The 23,466-nt window shown below is 45.3% G+C and overlaps 1 protein-coding gene across 3 annotated transcripts in view; it reads left to right on the forward strand.

The window, feature by feature from the left end:
* EEF1D (eukaryotic translation elongation factor 1 delta) overlaps positions 1-23,466 on the forward strand; it is a 639,646-nt gene that overhangs the window by 470,797 nt on the left and 145,383 nt on the right. The gene's annotated exons all lie outside the window — the stretch shown is intronic.

The following is a 23,466-nucleotide window of genomic DNA, read 5'->3' on the forward strand; positions in this document are numbered from 1 at the left end:
GCTAATAAAAATGGATGGTTGGATGCTTGTGAAGTTCATGTAGCAGTAGTAATTTGATTTGTGATGAAGCAATGCAGATGTCCATACATTTTTTTTTTTTTTTTTTTTTTTTTATGAATGCCTGTCAGCTGCCACCTCCCTCCCCCAACCATAGGTCTTAAGCCTGTTCACCCCTCATCCAGTGGGGGCCTGTTGTTTTTTTAGGAGGTAAGATGTGTAGCTACTGGGAGCAGTCATCTAGTTACATGTGAAGATGTTTGGTGCACCAATGTACATCTACTGTCTACTCACCTAGGTGCCAGGACACATCCTTGTCATGGCACTCTGAGGGCCTGCCTCAACTCCACCATAGAGTTTTGCCATCTTAATCCGTCAGGATAGAGCTTTTTGATTAATTATTATTTGCTCCCTAGGATGCAGAATTCCATGACTACTTGAGTGCACTAGCTGCATCATTTAAGAGCTAAAGGACATCCCTGTTTCAAGTGGCTGGTTTGTGCACTCAGATCACAGGCAGATCTTATTACTCCTTCTCTTCTGACACGTAAGCTCCTGCACCCCTGCCCATTGAAGGCAGCCGCAGGTTTCATCCCACCCTACTTCCTCTATGTTTTTATTATCTCTTAGTCTTTCTCTCCGAGTTCATATCCCCCTTAGAAACGCCCTACAACTGAGTGGCCTTTCTTATCAATTCATATCTAGCTCTATATTTAGATTTATTCTAGGGGTTTTCCACTCATATTTCTGTCTTAGTGAAGGAATACCTCTGGATCCTGGGTCTCGTGGCTTCCATGATTCTCATGATACCTCTTGCAAGACTTCACATGAGAAAGATACAGTGCTATCTGAAGTCTCTGATCTCAACATCAACACTCATTGTCTTTTCAAATTCCAGTTCTTAGATTTGTAAAAAGGGAAATCAGATTTTGGAGACATAAAATCTCTCAGAATTCAGGTCTTTTATTCTCCCATCCAACTCCAAAGCAGTCAGCCACAACAGATGCCTTAGACTTTGTTTGGGGAGCAGTGTAAATGGCCCTAAAAGTGAAGGGTTTTTGGGACTAAAAAGACTGAACAGAACAAATATAAAAGTGATGCTAGCTCTTCTCTCAACTTTCTGAACCATTTGCGATCCCTGGGACCTCTTTGTGTTTACAAGACAATACCACAGATATGTGGCACACACAAGCAGGCAAGAATCAGGTTAGCCATGTTAACATGGAATATAGAGCTTTACAGCACAATCTCACTCTTCTGTCATGTTACATTCCATCCCAAGCCGGTGATGGTAGCCTACGTAAATGTGTTGGGAGCACTTGTATGTCAGCAGAGGGTGTAGGTCATCTCTGCTTTGAAGTGATTGCTGTCAGCCATCAAGAGGCAGGGTTAGAGATTTGAGCAGTATAGCCCTGATGAGTACTAAATTGATTGCTTCCATAACTGACTTTCACTTCATAGACAATAATACCCATTTGTTGACTAGATAGCTAGCAAAACCCACACAGTCATTTTCAGGGGTGACCAAGGAACAGTGTCTGGTTAAGTTACTTGCTCAAGTTCACACAATAGGGAAATAAGAGCTGAGGGGAATTGGACCCTTGTATCGCAGGAACTACAGCTCAAGTTTTAACCTTCTGCACCAACTGCCAAACATATATGGAATGAATGGGCCTTTGTGACAAACAAATGAATCTGTAGGTTGCAAGGAAGATTGATGGTCAGCTCACAGCAAGGGCCAAAAGAAAAGAGGCACATTATGGAAACTGCCATAACCATGCTGTTTGATAATTTCCTTGGTCACCCCTGAAAAATGACTGTGTGGGTTTTGCTAGCTACCTAGACAACAAATGGGTATTATTGTCTGTGAAGTGAAAGTCAATTATGGAGGCAATCAATCTGGAAAGGAATTGGTGTTTTTTTTTGTCCTACTTGATCTGTCATTGGCATTAGACTGCAGGTCATGGGATTCTTTTGGACTCTCTGCAGCACTGCTGTAACCTCAGCGATGTGGTCTTGAATTGTCTTGCCTTCTACTCATTCAGTCTATCAAAAAGGGTAGTCTCTGGTATGAAATTTTTACAGCCTGTCAGTTGTGGTCTGCGGGGTTTCATTTTGTGTTCTCTGTTGATCTGTGTGTGTGTGTGTGTGTGTGTGTGTGTGTGTGTGTGTGTGTGTGTGTGTGTGTGTGTGTGTGTGTGTGTGTGTGTGTGTGTGTGTGTGTGTGTGTGTGTGCTCGCTTACTGTGGGGGATGTTCAGTAGAGAGGTTTGCAGTGTCACTGCTCTACTGATGATAGTACCCAGCTTTTCTCGAGGAAACAAAGTTTGCCATAAACTGACTTGAGTGTGACTTTGAAAGCACCCATAACTTGATGTGTAATCAGTTAAAATTCTACATCTCTAGGATGCTCACCAAGGCTATTCACACCTCTGTTTGGGATTCTTTATTCCAGTCGTGTGCCTCATCAGTGTCTATGGTGGTCACGGGATGGAATTTGTCAAAGTGTGTAACTTGGAGATTATTCATGACATACTGACCCTTCCGCATCAGCTGTCAGCTGTTGTCTAGCCCTTTTGTTTCCGTCTTTGGATTAGTGCCCTTATAAAGCACTTTATTCCATCTGTGGGATCTCCTTAAAGCACTATATTCCATCAGGGGATCTCCTTTTTGAAGTGCTGCAATTCTGTAAACTTGGGGCTGCCTAACAGCACAATGGGTGACCTGCAGCTGATGCAGATCTCCGCAGCCTGGCTCCTTGCAAGTGTTTCCCCAAATATCATATTGTACCAGTTCTTTGCAGTCTGCACTTACTGCCACTTAGTTTGTATCCTGTACCAAGATTCTGGTTATGCTTTACTTGGCCTAGGTGTCTCATATTTTCAAGAATATTTGGGTTTGTGCTAACCTTCTTGAGCACTGTACACTGTCCCATGGGACTGTTTCTCAGGTAATGCTTGGAATCACTTGAGTGAGTTTATTTTTCTTAATGAGGCCCACACCTTTAGGGGGGCTACTACTAGTATAATTAAAGGAGTCCCCGACATTGTGATTTTTGAGGTCCCTGAAAGCATACTTCTTTGAACTGAGTTTAATTGGGTATAAAAATCCAAGGTGTATAGTCAGGCATTCGTGATGATCTTTTTTTAAGTAATCTTTTTATTGTATTGTTTTACCTTGGTTTATTGCTTGTCCATTTTGTTGTTTTACTTTTGTCAACTGATGAATTGTAAGCACTGAAGCTGAACTTAGGACCAGACAAGGAAGGTCTTGTCATGCATTAAGAATCTGTCCGATGTCCTCCTATCCAGTGTTGCAGTATTCTGCATGTGGGTTTACCCTTCTTCCTCTCCAGTTCGTCCAGCCAGGATTCCAAAGGTTTTCAGTCCCTCTAGGAACGTCTGACATCTGATGTGGCAGCAGGAATGTGGGCCATAAAACTGACATCTGCACACACCAGCCCTCAGAACTTTTTAGCCGCCAGTCATACACCAGGTGCTCCTGCTTCTTGCGGACGTCGGATGAAGAAAACTTTAGTTAAGTACCCCGTTGGGGATTCTTTCAGTCCTACTGTTATTTCTTGTAGTCTGCTCATGTCATCTGGAAAGGGCAAGTGTAAGTATGGTTGGCAGGTTCCCCACAAAGACACCCACGATCCGTGTCTCTTTTGTTTAGGTAAGGAACACGACCACAAGAAGTGCACTGTTTGTCAGTCATTCGTCCGTAAAACCTTGCGTCGCCATTTACAGGCCTTACATCTGTACTTAAAAAATCAGCGGTTAAAACAAATAGCGTTCGGGATGGAGGCCGCATATGATGCCCCGTCTGAACTACCCAAGAAGAGGGCCAAGACCTTGTGGCCTACTTCTTCAGCTGCGCTTCTACTGGCCGTTCCTCAGTCGTGGCCGACATCGGCCTGGTCAAGGATTTGGCTTCCGCCAGTGTGGATAAAGTGGGTACCTCCTGAGGAAGCTGCACAATCTCGAGAGCGGATGGCACGTTCCTAGAGGCAATACTGGTTGTCTACCTTAGACTCCGGGGTGGGACTAGTGCTTTCTCTGTGCATGTTGGATTCCGCCGCCGCACATGAGTCCTTCACCCAGCCAGATGCCAGCTAAGCCTCTAAAGAAAAAACAAAACCTTTATCTCCTGCTTCTGAAAGCATGCCCGATTGGCAGGCCTTCAGCCAGAATTTATTTAATGTCTTTATGGCCCTTAGGCCTACTGCCATAGAAACTCCTAGCACTGCTCTTCCCCTCTAAGTCCTAGACCTTTTTTAATTCCTGAAAGTAGGGTAGGAAAAACTAGAAGAGGAGGAACTGTCTGATTCCTCAGAGGATTCTCTATCTTACTCCTTTCAGACCCCCCCCCCCCCCCCCCCGGGATATGGAACTCCAGAGGAAGGCTCTATTGAGCCCGACTCCCCTGTGGAGGATTTCATCTTTGGGGAAATGATCGACAAGATGAAAGACCACTTTAAGTGGGAAGCCTCAGATATGACTGAAGTACAGAAGAGGTTTTACGACATGATACAGATGGACTCCCCCAGTTCTTCTGCTATCCCTCCTATTCAGCCGGCCTTCCTGGATGTCTTTGCCTCTGCTTCCATCAACCCTGACTCCCAGCCTTTAGCCCCAGAGAGAGCAGATAGACTCTACAAAGTCCCTGAGACAGAGAAATTTTTGATCAAGTGCCTTCCGGCTGATACGGCTACTATCCCCATTTCTACTGATAGGGCTTCCAAGCTTCTCCCTACCACTACCATTCTTCCAGCTTACAAGGACAGCAAGACAAGGTAAGGTTGGGGAAGAAAATTTACACTTCTGCTACCCTGTCATTCAGAGCCACTAACTACCAAACTCACATGATCAAGTATTAGTTAGCACTGCTGGACAAAGCCACTAAGGAATTAGCTGACCTCCCTGCTAACCCTCCCCTCTCAGGTGAATAGACACTCCTTAAAATGCAGCCATGATGCAGCTGAAGCCTCAGCTAGCTCAGCTGCATCAGCTTCTGCACTAAGAAGATACTCTTGGCTATGCCTTCAGCCCCTCCCTAACGATTTCTGGGCCAAACCTATTGATGCGCCTTTGGATCACTCTGTCCCGTTTGGTGAAAAAGTGGCTGACCTCTTTAAGTCCCTGAAACAAAAAGAGCAAAGAATTACAGGACCTAAAACACCTGCTAGTCTTGCCCATCCCTAAGTTCCACAGGAACTACCCGGCTAAGACTCCATTCAGCAGGAAAACCTCAAGGCCTACAGCTCCCTCCAGGTCTAGGAGACCCCTGGAAGACTGCCCCCTCTGGCTAGAGCTTCTCCTTCCTCCAGCCAATGGCCTCCCTTTCCAGATAGGGCAGGTAGTGTCTGACTGCCTGCCAAGCTCTCACACAACCCCTCCCGCATCCCTTCCCTTGTCTGCCCGTCTCCCTCTGTGGTCGCTCATTACCTCAGACAAGTGGGTTCTGTCCATCATACATAACGGTTACTTTATGACCTGGATCACCCCCCCCCCCCAACAAGGCTGGGCATGCCTCAGCCACCCCCCCAACGACAGGTACTCCAAACCTTACTAATACAAGGCACTATAGAACCAGTGCCTACAGAATAAAAAAGAAAATGATTCTACTCCGGAATCTTTCTGGTGCCCAAAAAGGACGGAACATGGAGGCCTATACTAGACCTCTCTCGTCTCAACCCCTTCTTAAAAGATCCTGCCTTTAGAATGCTCACTCTCCCTTCCCACTTTCCACTCTTCCTACCTTGGGGATTAATGACAACCCTGGATATAAAGGATGCATACCTTCACATACCTATAAAGCCCACCTTCAGGAAATACCTCAGATTTCTGGCAGGCTCATCCCATTTTCAGTTCTGTGCCTTGCCCTTTGGGCTTTCCACTGCTCCCAGGGTATTTACAAAATGTCTGGCTCCAGTCGTCGCTTACTGCAGGACAAAGGGTATCCAGGTATTCCTCTACCTAGACTATCTTATAATTCAAGCAGAAGATTAGAAGACTGTTCTTCTTCATACCCAGGCCCTTCTGCTCCTCCTGCAGTCTCTAGGATTTCTAATAAACTTCCCAAAATCTCAACTGGAGCCCATACAGGACATTGTCTTCCTGGGTTGCAGAAACTGGACAGACCTTATGAAGGCATTCCTACCTCCAGAGAAGCTGGTGTCCCTGACACACCACCTACTTGGTGCCCTTCAAGCATCAGAACTGCCAGCAGGGCAATTTCTGAGACTTCTGAGCTACATGGCAGCCACCATACCCATGTTGCCCTTAGCAAGACTGCACATGAGGAAACTTCAGTGGTATCTTCGGTCAGTGTGGACTCAGCACTCCCATCCCCTAGAGTTCAGGGTCCCCCTCCTTCCCTGCTTGAAACAGGAATTGTGATGGTGGGTGGCTCAGAACTCAGGCCTCCCTCTACAAACATCCACACCATCCCAGACTATGCATACCGATGCTTCAGATCTGGGATGGGGAGCAACTCTAGGACAAAGAAAAGTGCAAAGCTTGTGGATAGAGGGATACAAACTAGACCACATAAACGTCAAAGAAATGAGAACAATCCACTGTGCTGTACAAGCCTTCCAACCCTATCTAGAGCAAGGCCCTCTCAAGATATTCACGGACACCACCACACTGTGGTATCTCAACAAACAGGGAGGGACAAAATCATACTTTCTATGCAGGTTAGCTCTATAGGTGTGGGAACTGGCCACCTCACAGGGAATTACCCTACAGGCAACCTACATACCATTGCTGCACAGCTCCCAGGCATATTACCTAAGCAGAACCATCTCAAACAACCATGAATGGATACTTCAAAGAGATGGCCAAGACAGCACTGGTTCCTCCTTCTCCTTCATTTGTCCAAGGGGAATCACCACAAGTTACCCCCCCCCCTCCGTGGACCTGCTCACACAGCACAAGGGGATTCAGATTCACCCACAGTGGCAATCCCTGCACCTCACCTTGTGGCTGATGGGATTCTGATCCCCTTCACACACCTGTATAATGAGGAAGTGCTCAGTGTCCTGCAGGAGGCCAGGAAACCCAACACAAGAAAATCCTGTCTCTCGCAGTGGAAAAGGTTTTCTATTTGGTGTCACAAAAGACAGTTGGACCCGCTGGAAAGCAAAAATTCCTCTCATCCTGTCTTACCTGTGTGGACTAATGCAGACAGGGCTGGCCTACTCATCTTTAAAAGCACATTTGTCTGTAATCTCTGCCTGTCTTCCTCTGGATCCACCCCTTGCATCCAGACTCCCCACTAAACCTTTCCTCAAAGGGGTACTGCACTTGAGACCACCCAGGAAACTGTCCCCTCCTCCCTGGACCATAACTATGTATTAGAAAAACTCACTGTAGCCCCCTTTGAGCCAGCAGACAAAGCTCCCATAAAATTTTGCATGCTGTTATGGCTACATTACCCTTTTTACTCTTCCACCTGGACAGGGTGACTCTCAGGAGTAACCCATCATTCACACCCGAAGTAGTGAATGACCTATCCTTGAACCAGGCCATTCACCTGCCTACCCTTTCCCCCAACCCGCAGGGGGATAGTGACAGAGTACTTCATTATCTAGACGTCCGCAGGCAACTTATGATGTCCTTCAAGGATGCATCTGCAGTCCTTACAAATGGGTTGTCCTGTCGTCAGGCAGCCCTTCGGTCGGCCGGATTCCAAAGTCTGGGTCTGGCCTCGGCTGGTGTCGCACTTCACCCGACGTCATAGCTGCAGTTCTTCGGGTATAAAGGCATCAGCCGACGCCATTTTCCTCAGTCTTTCTTGCCGCGTGGCGCCCGAAGCAGAAGCTGTTCGCAAGTGCCGGTCGGTCAGAACCAGAGATTACTACTACCGAATACAACTTCGAAGACTTCTAAAAAGCTAAGTACCCCGTTGGGGACTCTTTCTTGCCTCAACCGATGTCAGAAAAAGTGAATAACTGTTTAACTTGTGGGAAACAAATACCTCATAAAGATTTCCACTCTTACTGCTTACCTTGTTTAGGCCCAGACCACGACGTAGCAGCTTGTCTAGCCTGTGCTTCTTTTAACCGACGGACGCTTAGACGTCGGTCGGAATTTGCTGAGCAGTTTTTCGGCTCTGATTTTGCTTATAAGATGCCGTCGGATCCTCTGACTACACAGATAACCAAAAAACGCAAGGAAAAGGACCGACACTCGCGGTCCGCGGTTTCGGCTGAAACCGCGGTTAAGCAAACCGCAAGTGTCTTGGTTTCGGCTGAAACCGAGCAAGCGGTTCTTCCTTCAGCCGAAAGCATGCCTTCTACTGAGGCTTCTTCTAACCTCGTGGAATCGGCTTCTGAAATCCAACCTGCTGTTGCGATTTCTCAGGAATTATCAGACACTATTCCCTTGGATATTTCTACTCCTGCACGTGGAGCTGCTAGGCCTCCTGCAGCCATGTCCATTAAGGCCTTTGCCAGGGCTAAAGCAGCTAAAGCTACAAAAACTGTGCCTGTTAAGACCCCTACTCACAGGCCCAGTTCCAGTTCCCAAATGCTTTCTTTGGCAGAGGATCTTATTTCTTTAATCCGGGCATCCCAGCCTCATCCAGACAGGGCCTCTCATCCACCTCCAGAGAAGAGGCCTAGAGCAGAGCCCCCTGAGCCAGTGTCCACAGATGATTCCTCTGATGATTCAGATAATACAGACCCTCCAGAGGCTCCTTTTTCCCCTTACGAAGACTCTGATGCTGAAGAGTCCATCCCTTCTGCCTCTCCACCTGAGGAATTTTCCTTTGGGGAAACCTTGCATGCTATGAGGGAACAATTTCAATGGCAGGGCCAAGATTTTTCAGACTCCAGGAAAAGGCTTAGAACCTTCTTGCATTTACCACAACATAGGCCTTTAGCTATACCTCCAGTTCTTTCTGTTGTAGATGATGCATTTAATGATGCTTGTACTGCTCCTGATTCATTACCTCCGGCCCTGCTAAGCCCGATAGGTACTACAGGGTCCCGGACACACATCACCATTTATACAAGGCTCCTTTTGCAGATCCCGAAACTATCTCCCAGGGCCCTAAGGCTGTAGCAACTACCTCTGCTAAAAATCCCCTCCCCTCTGAAAGGGAATCCAGATCCTTAGAGAGATGGGGTAAAAAAGTTTACACTTCTGCTACTCTGTCAGCTAGGGCCTTGAACTGTCAATTTCATATGATCCAATATCAAGAATATATGCTTGACCAGTTAACTAAAAAACTGTCCTCTGATGAACCTTTTGATAAGAAGTATGTTCAGGAAATGGTACATAACATTCAGCAAGTTAGTAACCATTCTTTAAAATGCGGCTATGATGCACTGGAGGCTTCCTTTAGATCAGCCATGACTGGCACAGTTATCAGAAGGCATGCATGGTTGAAAGAGCAGGTCTTACCGGACCATGTCAAATCAAAACTGTTAGATGCTCCCATGGACAAGGTCAATTTATTTGGTTCCCCTGCACAACAGGTACTGAAGAAGATGGAGGAGAAGGCAAAATCTGTACAAACAGTGAAAGATTTCTTACAGGTCCAACCTCCAAGGTTTAGCAGGAATTGGCCCTCAAAAAATTGGTCCTTTCCAGACTCCGCTAAAGCACAGAGAGGCAGGAATAGGCGATCAAGAGGCAGAAACCAATCCAGGGGTGCCTACAGGGGACGCCAGTGGCAGGGTAACAACCAACGAGGCACAGACACAGCCACCACCACTGCAACAGGACAATCACAGTGACTTGGCTCTGGCACCGCCTACCAGAGAACAACTAGAAGCACCCTTAGGCGGCAGGCTAGCCTTATTCTCAATAAACTGGCATTACATCACAAGAGACAAGTGGATTTTACAGACAATAGACCAAGGTTACAGGTTCCACTTCCATACCCTACCAGGGAAGAGAGGAATGCCAAACCTACCTCCAAATCAAAAGACAGAAGCTCTAAAACAAATATCTCAATTATTAAGGATGAGAGCTGTGGAAAAGGTATCATCTATGGAGCAAGGAAAGGGATTTTAATCCAGACTCTTCCTGGTACCAAGAAAAGAGAACAAATGGAGGCCTATTCTCGACCTGTCCGCTTTAAACACATTCCTCATTGTTCCAAAATTCAAAATGCTGACTCTACAGCAGCTTCTTCCCATGCTGGGCAAGGAGTCTTGGCTGGTAACTCTAGATCTCAAGGAGGCATACCTGCACGTCCCCATACGACCAAATTGCAGAAGATACCTCAGATTTCCTGCAGGATCAGAGCATTATCAATTCTCAGCATTACCCTTTGGCTTATCTACTGCGCCCAGAGTGTTCACGAAATGCCTGGCATCAGTAATTGCTCATTGCAGGCTTCAGGGAATCCAAATTTACCCCTACCTGGACGACTGCCTGATACAAGCGGACAACAAAAACAAGCTAACAGAAGACTTGCAAAGAGTCATTTACCTGCTACAAGCCCTGGGATATACAGTCAATGTAAAAAAGTCAAGGCTGATACCATCCCAAAGAATAACCTTTTTGGGTGCAGAACTGGACACATCAAAGCAAATGGCATTCCTAACTGCAGAAAAGCAAGAGCATCTACCTCTCTACTTCTTGGCATTAACAAAACAGAACCATCTAACAGCAAGAAAAGTACTGCAAGCCTTGGGCTTCATGGCATCCTGCATAATACTGGTCCCTCATGCCAGACTACATATGAGAAAGCTACAGTGGTACCTAAAGAATTTATGGTCTCAACACAAACACAGCCTAGAAACCAAAATTCCAATAATCCCATGCCTGAAGCAAGAGTTCCTATGGTGGGCTCAGGCCTGTCAATCAAACACAGGATTGCCCTTCCACAGCATTCAACCAAGCCAAACCATCACGACGGACGCCTCAGACCTCGGTTGGGGGGCCCACATGCTGGACAGATGCATACAAGGCTTATGGACTCAAGACCAGCTGCACCTACACATAAATCTAAAGGAAATGCTGGCAGTAAAATTGGCAATCCAGACATTCAGACCATTCCTCCAAGAAGGTCAGTTGATGATAAGGACAGACAACATGACAGTTATGTGGTACATCAACAAACAGGGAGGCACACATTCATACCTTCTATGCCGGATGGCACTGGACCTATGGAATGTGGCTCTGAGCTACAACATTCAGTTACAAGCAATTTTTGTACCAGGAAAAGAAAACATTCTAGCAGACATATTAAGCAGGACTACCACGGATGCCCACGAATGGATGCTACATCCGGACATCTTCAAAGACATTACAAGGAAATGGGGACTCCCAGAAATAGACTTATTTGCATCCCCACACAATCACCAGCTAAAGAAATTCTGCACAAGGACGTACCACCCACTTGCTTGGAAGGTGGACTCCCTATCTTTCAGTTGGAAAAACCTGACAGCATATGCATTCCCACCACTTCCCTTGATGCACAAGGTGCTATTGAAGATCAAGGAGGACCGTCCAAGGATCATCCTGATAGCTCCAGACTGGCCAAGGCAACATTGGTACCCATTGCTAAGGAGCATGTCTCCGGAACAAATATGGACACTACCCCTGGTTCCATTGCTGTTAACACAGAACAACTACAACATCCTGCATCCAAGCCTGAAAACTCTGCAGCTGACTGCCTGGAACATTACATAAGAACAATTAACCCAAATTTATCACAAAGGGTTAAAGACATTATCCTTGAGGCTCACAGACCCTCAACAAGGAAAAATTATGCAGCAAAATGGAAAAGATATCTCATTTGGAGTACTGCAAAGGGAGAAGATGTGTCACAGGTAAACATAGCCAGCATCCTGGAATACTTGGCAGAGCTCTTCCACACAGGCCTGTCCTATTCTTCCATCAAGATACATGCATCAGCTATTTCAGCAGAATACAGCTCAGATCCTCCTGTCTTCGCATCCTCTGCTCAGGCAGTTTCTGAGAGGAATTAAAAATGTAAAACCTCCTAGGAAACCACCATTGCCAGCATGGAACTTGAACTTTGTGCTAGAAAAATTGACACTTCCTCCTTTCGAACCAGCAGCAACAGCAGAATTACAATACTTATCATGGAAGACTGCTTTCCTGCTGGCAATCACTTCAGCAAGAAGGGTATCTGAACTACAGGCATTAATGGCAGTGCAACCCTTCCTGATCTTCCACCAAGATAGAGTGTCCATGAGAACAAATCCTACATTTTTGCCCAAGGTGGTATCCAGAGTATCTTTAAATCAGGCTATCCACCTACCTACATTCTTTCCCAACCCACAGAACAGGGGAGAAAGACTGTTGCATACCTTGGATGTACATAGACAGTTACGCTTCTACCTGGACAGAACCAAGGGCAATAGAAAAACTGACCAGCTACTGGTAGCATATGCAACAGGAAGGGAAGGAAAAGCAATTTCAAAACAGACAATCTCCAAGTGGATAGGAAATTGCATTAGATTTTGTTACTCATACCATGGAAAGAAAACTCCAGAGAACATCAGACCTCACTCTACAAGGGCTACGGCCACTACCACAGCTTTCTTACGAGGAGTGGCTACCAAGGACATTATAGAGGCTGCTACTTGGACCTCCGTGCATACATTTGCCAAGCATTATAACTTACCTTTATACTCTAGATCCCGAGCAGGGTTTGCCACTGCTGTTTTGCAAGGGATCCTAACTACACCATAATCTCTTCTTCCTCCCCTAGTTTGGCTATGGTATTCTACCCATTTGTAAGGACTGCAGATGCATCCTTGAAGGACATAGTACAGTTTTGTACCTACCATAAATGTAGATGTCCGATAGGAATGCATCTGCAGTCAGGTTTACCCACCCGCCTTCCCCTCTGTGGTACTCCTAGGGTATTTTCCCATCTTATAGCTAGCTGGGGGGGGATCTATTATGGTGTATTTGTTTGTATATATGTACATACATGCTTATTTTTTGTGTTTGCTCTCTACTATTTGGAAACATTGGCATTTATCCAAATTTAGCCTTCCAAGAGGGCACCTGGCATCTGGGGCAAGAAACACTGAGGAAAATGGCGTCGGCTGATGCCTTTATACCCGAAGAACTGCAGCTATGACGTTGGGTGAAGTGCGACACCAGCCGAGGCCAGACCCAGACTTTGGAATCCGGCCGACCGAAGGGCTGCCTGACAACAGGACAACCCATTTGTAAGGACTGCAGATGCATTCCTATCGGACATCTACATTTATGGTAGGTACAAAACTGTACTTTTTATCTACATAAAACCAAACCTATTAGGAAATCAGACCAACTGTTTGTCTCTTTCCACCCCAGAGCCCTGGAGAAAGATGTGATCAACAGACCATTTCGGCCTGGATCTCCAGGGCCATTTTTTTCTGCTACCTATACCATGGTAAGACCTTGCAGGGCAATGTCAAAGCCCACTCCAGCAGAGCAGTGGCCACTTTTGGAGCCGCCTTTAAGGGGCTAAACACCAGTACCATACTTAAGGCAGCTACTTAGTCCTGTGTGCTCACCTTCACCAAGCACTACAAACTGGACGAAATTCCAAAAACAACAGAGCAGTGCAAGTCAAATCGCCCAAAATACGACCTCTTTCCACACAGATGCAGGAAACAATTTTTATTAAGCTTTAACAATGCTTTTCGTTGTATACAAAAAGCAACTTATTCAGATAAAAACATTTTAAAACACTGGGATTTAAATTCCCCTCCTTCCCATCACATGTTTAAAAACAGTAATATGAGTGGCTGTCTTGCTTAGAAAGCAAACTTCACCTCCCTTCAAATAAAAGAAACAGTTCTACTATATTGTGAACATCAAAAAACATTAGTTGCATACATAAGCCTACCTTATGAATAAATAAAAACGTTTCTAAAAAATGTTTACAAAAAATATTTTCTTTAAAAGTATTATATTGTGAAGTGTATATTTATATACATCTGTACAAAATATGTTTTAAAGCATGTTTGTATCTATCCAAGCAGTATAAAAAATATTAATGAAAATAAAAAGAAACTTTTTTTTTACTACCGGCTTAAGCTTCTTAGATGTTCTTCGTGTTTCACTGTTGCAGTCATTACATTGGGTAATCTGCTGGCAGGTTGCCCTCATTCGGCCTGAATTCCAAAGTCTTGGGTCCTGCGTCGGTTGTTGTCTTCTCTTCCATGATGTCAGGTTGTCAGGGGTATAAAACATGCAGCTGACGCCATTTTCTTTAGTCTTTCTTGCCGTGCGGTGCCCGAAGCAGAAGCAAGTGCCGGTCGGCCAACTCCTGAAATGTTCGAGTTTGAGTTTCAGAACCGAAGTCTTCACTAAAGCTAAGTACCCCGTTGGGGAAACTTTTTTCTTGCTTTTTACCGATGTCAGAAAAAGTTAATAATTGTATTATTTGTGGGAAGCAAATACCTCATAAGGATTTCCATTTATACTGTATTCCATGCCTAGGCCCTGATCACAACATGCCTGGCTGTCAGTTTTGTGCTAGATTTAACCAACACACTATTAAGCGTCGGTATATTTTTGCATCTAAGTATTTTGGAAACAGATTTAACTACCCAGAAATGTCATCGGATAGCGTGTATAAAAAATGCAAAGAAAAGGACAGAGAAAGGCAGTCTAGATCCAAAACCGACAACGAAGCTTCTCCTAAGCCAGTCGCCGTTACTCAGTGAGGCGCTTTCGCAGCCCCTGATACCCGCTACCTTCGAGTCACAGGCCCCTACCGACACCCATGTGGAGTCCGGCATGCCGCAAGATACTCAAGGTATTGGACCGACGGATGTATCTCCCTCAGATGGGTCCGGAGCTGCTGAGCATGCACCGGCTTCTGAGGGTGTATTCAGACCTCAATAGTTTTATATCAAACCGACGAAAGCTGCAAAACCTAAGGCAAAGACACCTTCTAAAACTAAAAAAAACAACGCCTGAGCCATGTGCACAGACCTCTATGCCTAAAAAACAGATGATCAAAGTGGCTGAAGACCTTTATTACCTTGATCAGGGGTACCCATCACCCTCCAGATAAGAGGCCTAGGCAAGACACTGACTATGAATCTTCAGATCAGGTTTCTATTTCTTCTGATCAGGAATTATCTTTACCTCCCTATGAGGATTCTGATGCTGAGGAGTCTATTCCATCTGCATCTCCTCCTGAGGATTATTTATTTGGAGAAACCTTGACTATTTTGAGGGAGCATTTTCACTGGGTGAGTCAAGAATTCTCAGAATCAAAAAAGAGGCTCAGGGATTCCATTCTTCTCCCTCAGCACAAGCCTTTAGCCATTCCCCCTGTTTTAGACATTGTGGATGATGTGTTTTCGGAGTCAAGCCTGACCCCTGACTCCTTACCTCCGGCTCCCAGTAAGCCTGACGGGTATTACAGGGTCCCTGACTCTCATACATTTTTATTTAGAAACCCTGCTGCTGATCCTGAAACTGTTTCACAGGGTCCAAAGGGAGTTAAGGCCTCAACAGCAAAAAACCCTACCCCCTCCCAACAGAGATTCAAGGGCACTGGACAGATGGGGGAAAAAAGGTTTATACATCTGCAACCTTGGCAGTCAGGACCTTAAACTGTCAATTTCATATGCTTACGTACCAACAACATGTTATGGGATTGCTGAAACAGAAAATGATGTTGATTTCAGAATGTGCAGAAAATAAGGAATTGCAGGAATTATTGCATGCAGCTGAACAAGATGGAATGCATACTTTGCAATGTGGTTTTGATTCCTTAGAGGCCTCCTGCAAGGCCGCCGTTACTGAATATGTGATTAGGAGGCATGCCTGGTTAAAGGAACAAAATTTGCCTGATCATGTTAAAGCTAGATGCACTTTTACAGCATGATTCTCTGTTTGGTATTGAGGCAGAAGAGGTTTTAAAGAAAATGGAAGACAAAGCTGAGTCTATGCAAACTGTTAAAGATTTCTTGCAAGTGCAGTCACATAGATTCAGTAGACACTGGCCTACAAAAAAATTGGTCCTTTCCTGTGTCAGACAGAGCTCAAAGGGGCAAATCCAGACGCCCTAAGGGTTCCAGGTACCAGGCTTAAGACTCATACAGGTCAAAGCAATGGGGCGCATTCGCCTCCAAATCTGGAGGAGATAAAGCACAAACCTACAGAAAGCAATCCCAATGACTTCCCTCTGCCTACACCAAGCACTTATCTTTTGGCAGCACCCATAGGGGGAAAATTAGCACTTTTTGCTCAAAATTGGCAGTTAATAAACAAGGACAAGTGGCTACTAAACATCCCATCACAGGGATACAGATTCCATTTCCACACACTGCCAATGACAGATGGTTGGCCAGATCTGCCAAAAAAAACAATGGGCAGAGGCACAGAAACAGGTTATGTCCCTCATGGATATGGGGGCCATTCAGACATTAATAGAACAGGAAAAAGGACAAGGTTTTTACTCAAGGCTGTTCTTGGTACCCAGAAAGGACAAGGCCTGGTGGCCAATACTGGATGTATCGATTTTGAACACATACCTGGGCATTCCAAAATTCAAAATGCTCACCTTGCAACAGCTTCTGCCCATGCTGGGCAAGAATACTTGGCTGGAGAGTTTAGACCTAAAAGAGGCATACCTGCATGTCCCAATAAGACAGTCGTGCAGAAGATACCTCAGATTCAAGGCTGGTTTAATGCATTAGCAATTCTCTGCACTGCCCTTTGGCTTATCTACTGCGCCTAGGGTCTTTACAAAGTGCCTGGCACCAGTAATTGCATTTTGCAGACAAAGAAGTATTCAAATATATCCTTACTTGGACGACTGTCTCATTCGTGCAGAGAACAGGAACACTCTTCTACGACACCTGGCGTTTGTGAAAGGGCTTCTAACATGCCTAGGGTACACAATAAACGAAAAGAAATTGCAACTGGTACCCTCTCAAAATGTAACATTCCTGGGTGCAAGTTTGAATACAACTGCCCAGATGGCTTACCTCACGCCAGACAAACAAAGACAACAACTAACTACTTACTTCAAACTGATGGCAACAAAACCCAATCTTCTGCAAGACCAATTCTGCAGGCTCTGGGCTTCATGGCATCCTGCATTCTACTAATTCCGTATGCAAGACTGCATATGAGGAAACTTCAATGGTACCTAAAAAGTTTATGGAGTCAACATTCACACAGTCTGGAAACAATGATTCCTCTCATCACCTGCCTGCAACAGGAGTTTCTATGGTGGGCAAAGGCCTGTCACTCTACCCCCTGCCAGCCAAACTTTAACAGACGCACCAGATTATGCCTGGGGGGCCCACATGGCAGGAAGATGCATTCAGGGCATATGGGCACCAAATCAAATGCATCTACATAGCAACCAGAAAGAGATGCTAGCTGTTCAAAATGCCCTAACAGCCTTCAAGAACTACTTCATCCAGGACAACTACTGATAAGGACAGACAACACCACAGTCATGTGGTATATAAACAAGCAAAGGGGCACACACTCAAATCCCCTTTGCAGATTAGCCATAGCACTGGTGGGACACAGCTTTGACCTACCAAATAAATCTTCAAACTCAATTCCTGCCAGGAAAACAAAACACTCTGGCAGACGATTTAAGCAGAAACCTTATGGATCCTCATGAGTGGAAACTAAATCCACAAGTCTTCAGCATGATCGCACAGAAATGGGGGAGCCCAGACATAGACCTATTTGCCTCTCCTCAAAATTATCAACTGAAAAGATTCTGCACAAGGTCTCATCACAGACAAGCATGGAAAGTGGACGCCCTATCCTTCAGTTGAAAAAAACCTATCCGTTTATGCCTTCCCTCCTCTGCCTCTTCTAACCAAGGTCCTCCTAAATGTCAGACAAGAAAAGCCAAAGATGATATTAATTGCCCCGGACTGGCCCCGCCAATACTGGTACCCATTCCTAAGGAACTTGTCTCCTTACCCAGCTTGGACCTTGCCTCAAAAACCACTACTACTGTCCTAGCAAAACAATCAGATCCTGCACAACCAACTACAGACTCTGAACCTGGCAGCATGGCTAATCCTTTAATCATATAGACGATACCTCTCAGTAAAGCTGTGATGGATGTCATTTTGGAAGCCAGAATGCCTAGTACTAGAAAATCTTATGCTGACAAATGGAAGAGATTCTGTGCTTGGAATCAAGCACAAGGAACTGATACAGCAGAACCGCATATTCCTCAGATATAACAATACTTAACTGAGATGCTTGACAAAGGCCTATCTTTCTCATCAATAAAAATCCATGGCTCTGCCATTTCGGCTCATTACAATACAGAGCCACCAATCTTTTCTTATCCTTAACTAAAGCAGTATCTTAGAGGAGCCAAAAATTGAAGGCCTCCTAGAAGATCACCATTACCTGCATGGGATCTCAATTCTGTGTATGTTGGAAAAGCACACCCTTCCTCCATTTGAACCAGTGCTACCACTGATGTAAAGTTCTTATTGTGGAAGACAGCTCTGCTACTAGCAATTACTTCAGCAAGAAGAGTTTCAGAGCTACTGGCCCTCATGGCTGTAGAGCCTTTTATCATATTTTACTCAGACAGGGTGTCTCTGAGGACAAATCCTACTTTTATGCCTAAGGTCGTTTCCAGTGTGGCTCTTAACCAAACAATTCATCTGCCAGCGTTTTATCCAAATCCGCAGAACAAAGGGGAGAGAATTCTGCATTCCTTGGACATACACAAACAGCTAAGATTCTATTTGAGCAGGACTAAAGCTCTAAGAAAAACCGAGCAATTACTAGTGTCATATGCTGCAGGATCAGAAGGAAAGGCTATTTCAAAGCAGACAGTTTCAAAGTGGATAAGCCATTGCATCCGTTTCTGCTACTTACACCATGGCAAACCTGTGCCCAAGGGCATTAGGTCTCACTCCACCAGGGCTGCAGCTACTTCAGCAGCCTTTCTCAGAGGAGTACCAACCAAGGACATTCTAGAGGCTGCTACTTGGAGTTCTGTTCACGCCTTTACAAAGCATTACCATTAAGTCCAGGGCAAGCTTTGCCACTGCAGTGCTGCAGGGCCTTATAGCCTCACCTAATGCTGTTTAGCTCCAGCCTCCCAACCATAGCTTTGGGATTCTACCCAAATGTAATGACTGCAACAGTGAAACACGAAGAACATAGTGGTTCCATAGGAGGATTATACAAGTTTTTATGGACTTGGTATTCCAAACAGGACAGGTACCCTGGGTGCTGGCATCGTGAGATAATTATACAGGTCAATGTCTATCCTGGCTTCTATAAACATGTCATTGATGTAAGACCTAATCCTAAAGTATCCAATATTTAATTCATTCTTAGATACTTCCACATACGTGTCAGTGTTAACTATATCCATCATCCTGTTATTATAATCTTTGTAGGTCATCACCACTAGGCCACCCCCCCTTGTCTGGTTCCATAATTCTTACTGGAAGATTTTGTAAAGATTCTAACATGTCTTTTTCTTCTTTGTTAATATTAAATACACTTGTGTTTCCTAATAAGGACTTTCCTGTAACAACATATGTCTAGTTCACAAAGTTGGTCAAACAGTGCTATTGTGGGGTGTAAGGGCGGGTGATAAGTACTAGGGATGTAATATTCCCCCCTCGCACTTATTTGTTGTCCCATTAGTGCACATAAATTCAATTTCCTCACAAACATTTTTAGTTGAACCAAAGCTTTTTCTAAATTAGCTTGTGTGGAAGGTACAAAGGTGAATCCCTTAGCCAATAACTCCACTAAGCAAGAAATGGACAGCCACTCATATTACTGATGTTCATCGTGCATACAGCTGCAGTCATGACAGATGGGTTCTCCTGCCATCAGGCGGGTCCTCGGTCGGCCGAATTCCAAAGTCTAGGTCTGGCGTCGGCTGTTGTCGCCTCTTCCCTGACGTCAGTGCGACAGGGGTACAAAGGAACCAGCCGACGCCATTTTCTTCTGTCTTTCTTGCCGCGCGGTGCCCGAAGCAGAAGCAGTTCGCAAGTGCCGGTCGGCCAGCTCCTGAGATTACGAAAATTTTGGAAACCGAAGTCTTCTAAAAGCTAAGTACCCCGTTGCGGAACCTTTTCTTGCCTCAGACCGATGTCAGACAAAGTTAATAATTGTATTTCTTGTGGGAAGCAAATACGCATAAGGATTTCCATTCCCTCTGTATACCTTGTTTAGGCCCAGGCCACAAGGTCTCGGCCTGTCGCTTTTGTGCTACATTCAACAAACGCACTATTAAGCGTCGGGCAGAGTTCGCCCAGCATTATTTTGGAAAAGCATTTAACTATACCATGTCATCGGATACTCCGACTCCGGTTTTGTCTAAAAAACGCAAAGACAAGGACCGACACGCGAGGTCCACGGCCTCTATCGACACCACGCCAAAGCCAACTACACGTGGTCCGGTTCTCAGTGAGGCGCCTACGCAGCCCCTGCCTACCGACGACCTGTCTTTAATGGTGTCTCCTGTACCCGAGGTCGCGGTCGCAGGCTCCTTGGCCCACACCCCGACTACAGATACCGAAGCCACTCTTGGCGCTGAATCTCAGAATGTGGACAGATCCACCTCCACGCAAGGTGTCTTCAGACCTTCCTCTTCTTTCTCCATCAAGGCTTTTACAAAGGCTAAAGCAACCATGCACTCTATAAGAGACCAGCTACTCAGGGCCCATCCCCAGCCCCAGTGCCTAAGAAACAGATGCTTAAAATGGCTGAGGATTTAATTACGCTTATCAGTGGTTCTCAGCCCCCTCCAGACAAAAGGCCTAGAGAGGAGATAGATTCCCCCTCCTCTGATCAGGGCTCCATTATTTCAGAGCACTCTGATCAGGAACATTCTTACTCCCCTTTTGAAGACTCTGATGCGGAGGAGTCCATCCCTTCTGTATCCCCCCTGAGGATTACTCATTTGGGGAAACTTTGCATACGTTAAGGGAACACTTCCACTTGGAAGGCCAGGAATATTCTGATTCCAAGAAAAGGCTCAGGGAAGTTCTCTTGCTTCTTCAGCACAGGCCTCTGGCTATACCTCCTGTCTTGGACATACTAGATGATGTTTACTCGGAGGCCTGCCTTAACCCGGACTCTCTACCTCCAGCTCCTGTTAAGCCTGATAGGTACTACAGGGTTCCTGACTCACACCAATTTCTATACAAAGGCCATACTGCTGACCCAGAAACCATCTCACAGGGCCCCAAGGGAGTTAAGGCTTCCATTGCTAAAAATCCATTGCCTTCAGAGAGAGATTTCAGATCCTTAGAAAGGTGGGGAAAAAAGGTATATACCTCGGCTACCTTATCCACGAGGGCCTTAAACTGTCAGTTTCATATGCTAAAATATCAACAGTGTTTGTTATCAGAATTGAAAAGTAAAATGTCACAGCCTGAACAACCAGACTTAAAGGAGTTGCAGGATTTGATGCATAGTGCAGAACAAGTGGGTAAGCATACCTTACAGTGTGGTTTTGATTCTCTGGAGGCCTCATGTAGAGCTGCTGTTACAGGATCAGTCATACGTAGGCATGCCTGGCTTAAGGAACAAGCCCTGCCTGATCATGTCAAAGCTAAATTACTAGACGCCCCTCTTCAAAAGGATGAACTATTTGGTGCTAATGCTGAGGAGGTATTAAGGAAAATGGAGGAAAAGGCTAAATCAATGCAAACAATGAAAGAATTTCTACAGGTTCAACCCCCACGTTTTAGTAGAAATTAGCCTTCAAAAAACTGGTCCTTTCCTGCCACAGACAAACCACAAAGAGGCAGATACAGGCGCCTGAGGGGCAGAGGACAAGCCCAAGGATCGTATAGAGGCAGACAATGGCAAGCCCCTACACAAAGAGGTGGTGAGGACAACTCGCAATCTTTCAGAAAGCAAACCCAATGACTTTCCCCTTTGCAGGCCAACCAGGTCTCAAATGGTAGCCCCCTTAGGAGGAAAGCAGTCATTATTTTCAAAAAATTGGCATATTGTCACAAAAGACAAATGGATACTGGACATTATAAACAGAGGCTACAGATTTCATTTTCACACCCTTCCAAAAATGAGAGGCATGCCAAACCTGCCACATAATCAAAGGGCAGAGGCACAAAGGCAAATTACAAAGCTCATGAACATGAAAGCTATTCAAGAGGTACCTACGCATGAACAAGGCCAAGGATTTTATTCCAGGCTATTCCTGGTACCAAGGAAGGGAAAAGATTGGAGACCTATTCTGGACCTGTCCATCCTAAACACATTTCTACTCATACCAAAATTCAAGATGCTCACTCTACAGCAACTTCTTCCCATGCTGGGCAAGGAGTCTTGGCTGGTAACATTGGACCTCAAGGAGGCATACCTGCATGTCCCAATCAGACAAAATTGCAGAAGATACCTCAGATTTCTTGCAGGTTCAATTCATTATCAATTCTCTGCATTGCCCTTTGGCTTATCTACTGCGCCCAGAGTATTCACGAAATGCCTGGCATCAGTAATTGCCTTCTGCAGACTTCAAGGGATACAAATATACCCTTATTTGGACGATTGCCTGATCCAAGCGGACAGCAAGAACATACTTCTGAAACATCTGGCTTACGTAATAATGTCGTTGAGCTCTCTGGGATACACAGTCAACAAAAACAAATCAAGACTAATACCTTCTCAGAAGATAATTTTCCTGGGTGCCAACTTGGATACAAACACCCAGATGGCCTACCTCACCCAGAGAAGCAGAGGCAGCTAACTCAATATTTCACAGCACTAGCAAATTGCACCAGGCTTACTGCAATGAAAATCCTGCAGGCTCTGGGATTCATGGCATCTTGCATCTTACTAATCCCATGTGCAAAGTTGCATATGAGGAAACTTCAATGGTACCTAAAAAAACATATGGTCTCAACACAGCCACAGTTTGGAAACAATAATACCACTAATTCCATGTCTGCAAAAGGAATTTCTGTGGTGGGCTCAAGCTTGCCAAACAAACACAGGCCTTCCATTCAGCAAGCCTCAAGCAAATCAAGTCATCACAACAGACGCCTCAGACTACGCCTGGGGGGGCGCACATGGCAGATCGGTGCATTCAGGGCAAATGGTCCCAAAAAGAAAAGCACCTTCACATCAATCAAAAGGAAATGCTAGCAGTAATAAATGCTATTATAGCTTTCAAGAACCTTCTGCAACCAGGACAACTGCTGATAAGAACAGACAACACCACAGTTATGTGGTACATAAATAAGCAGGGAGGAACACATTCCTACCCCCTATGCAGACTGACCATGTCGCTTTGGAACATGGCCATGGATTTACGACTCTAACTACAAGCACAGTACTTGCCAGGCAAGGAAAACACGCTGGCAGACAACCTAAGCAGGAATATGACAGATCACACGAATGGAAGTTGCATCCAAAAGTCTTTACAGAAATAATCCAAGCATGGGGAAGGCCAGACACAGATCTATTTGCCTCCCACAAAAATCACCAATTGACAAAATTTTGCTCAAGGATTTCCCACCCAAAGGCCTGGA

The sequence above is a fragment of the Protopterus annectens genome, chromosome 3.part1 (assembly GCF_019279795.1).
Source record: "Protopterus annectens isolate FY-2018-M chromosome 3.part1, PAN1.0, whole genome shotgun sequence".
NCBI classification, from domain to species: domain Eukaryota; kingdom Metazoa; phylum Chordata; order Ceratodontiformes; family Protopteridae; genus Protopterus; species Protopterus annectens.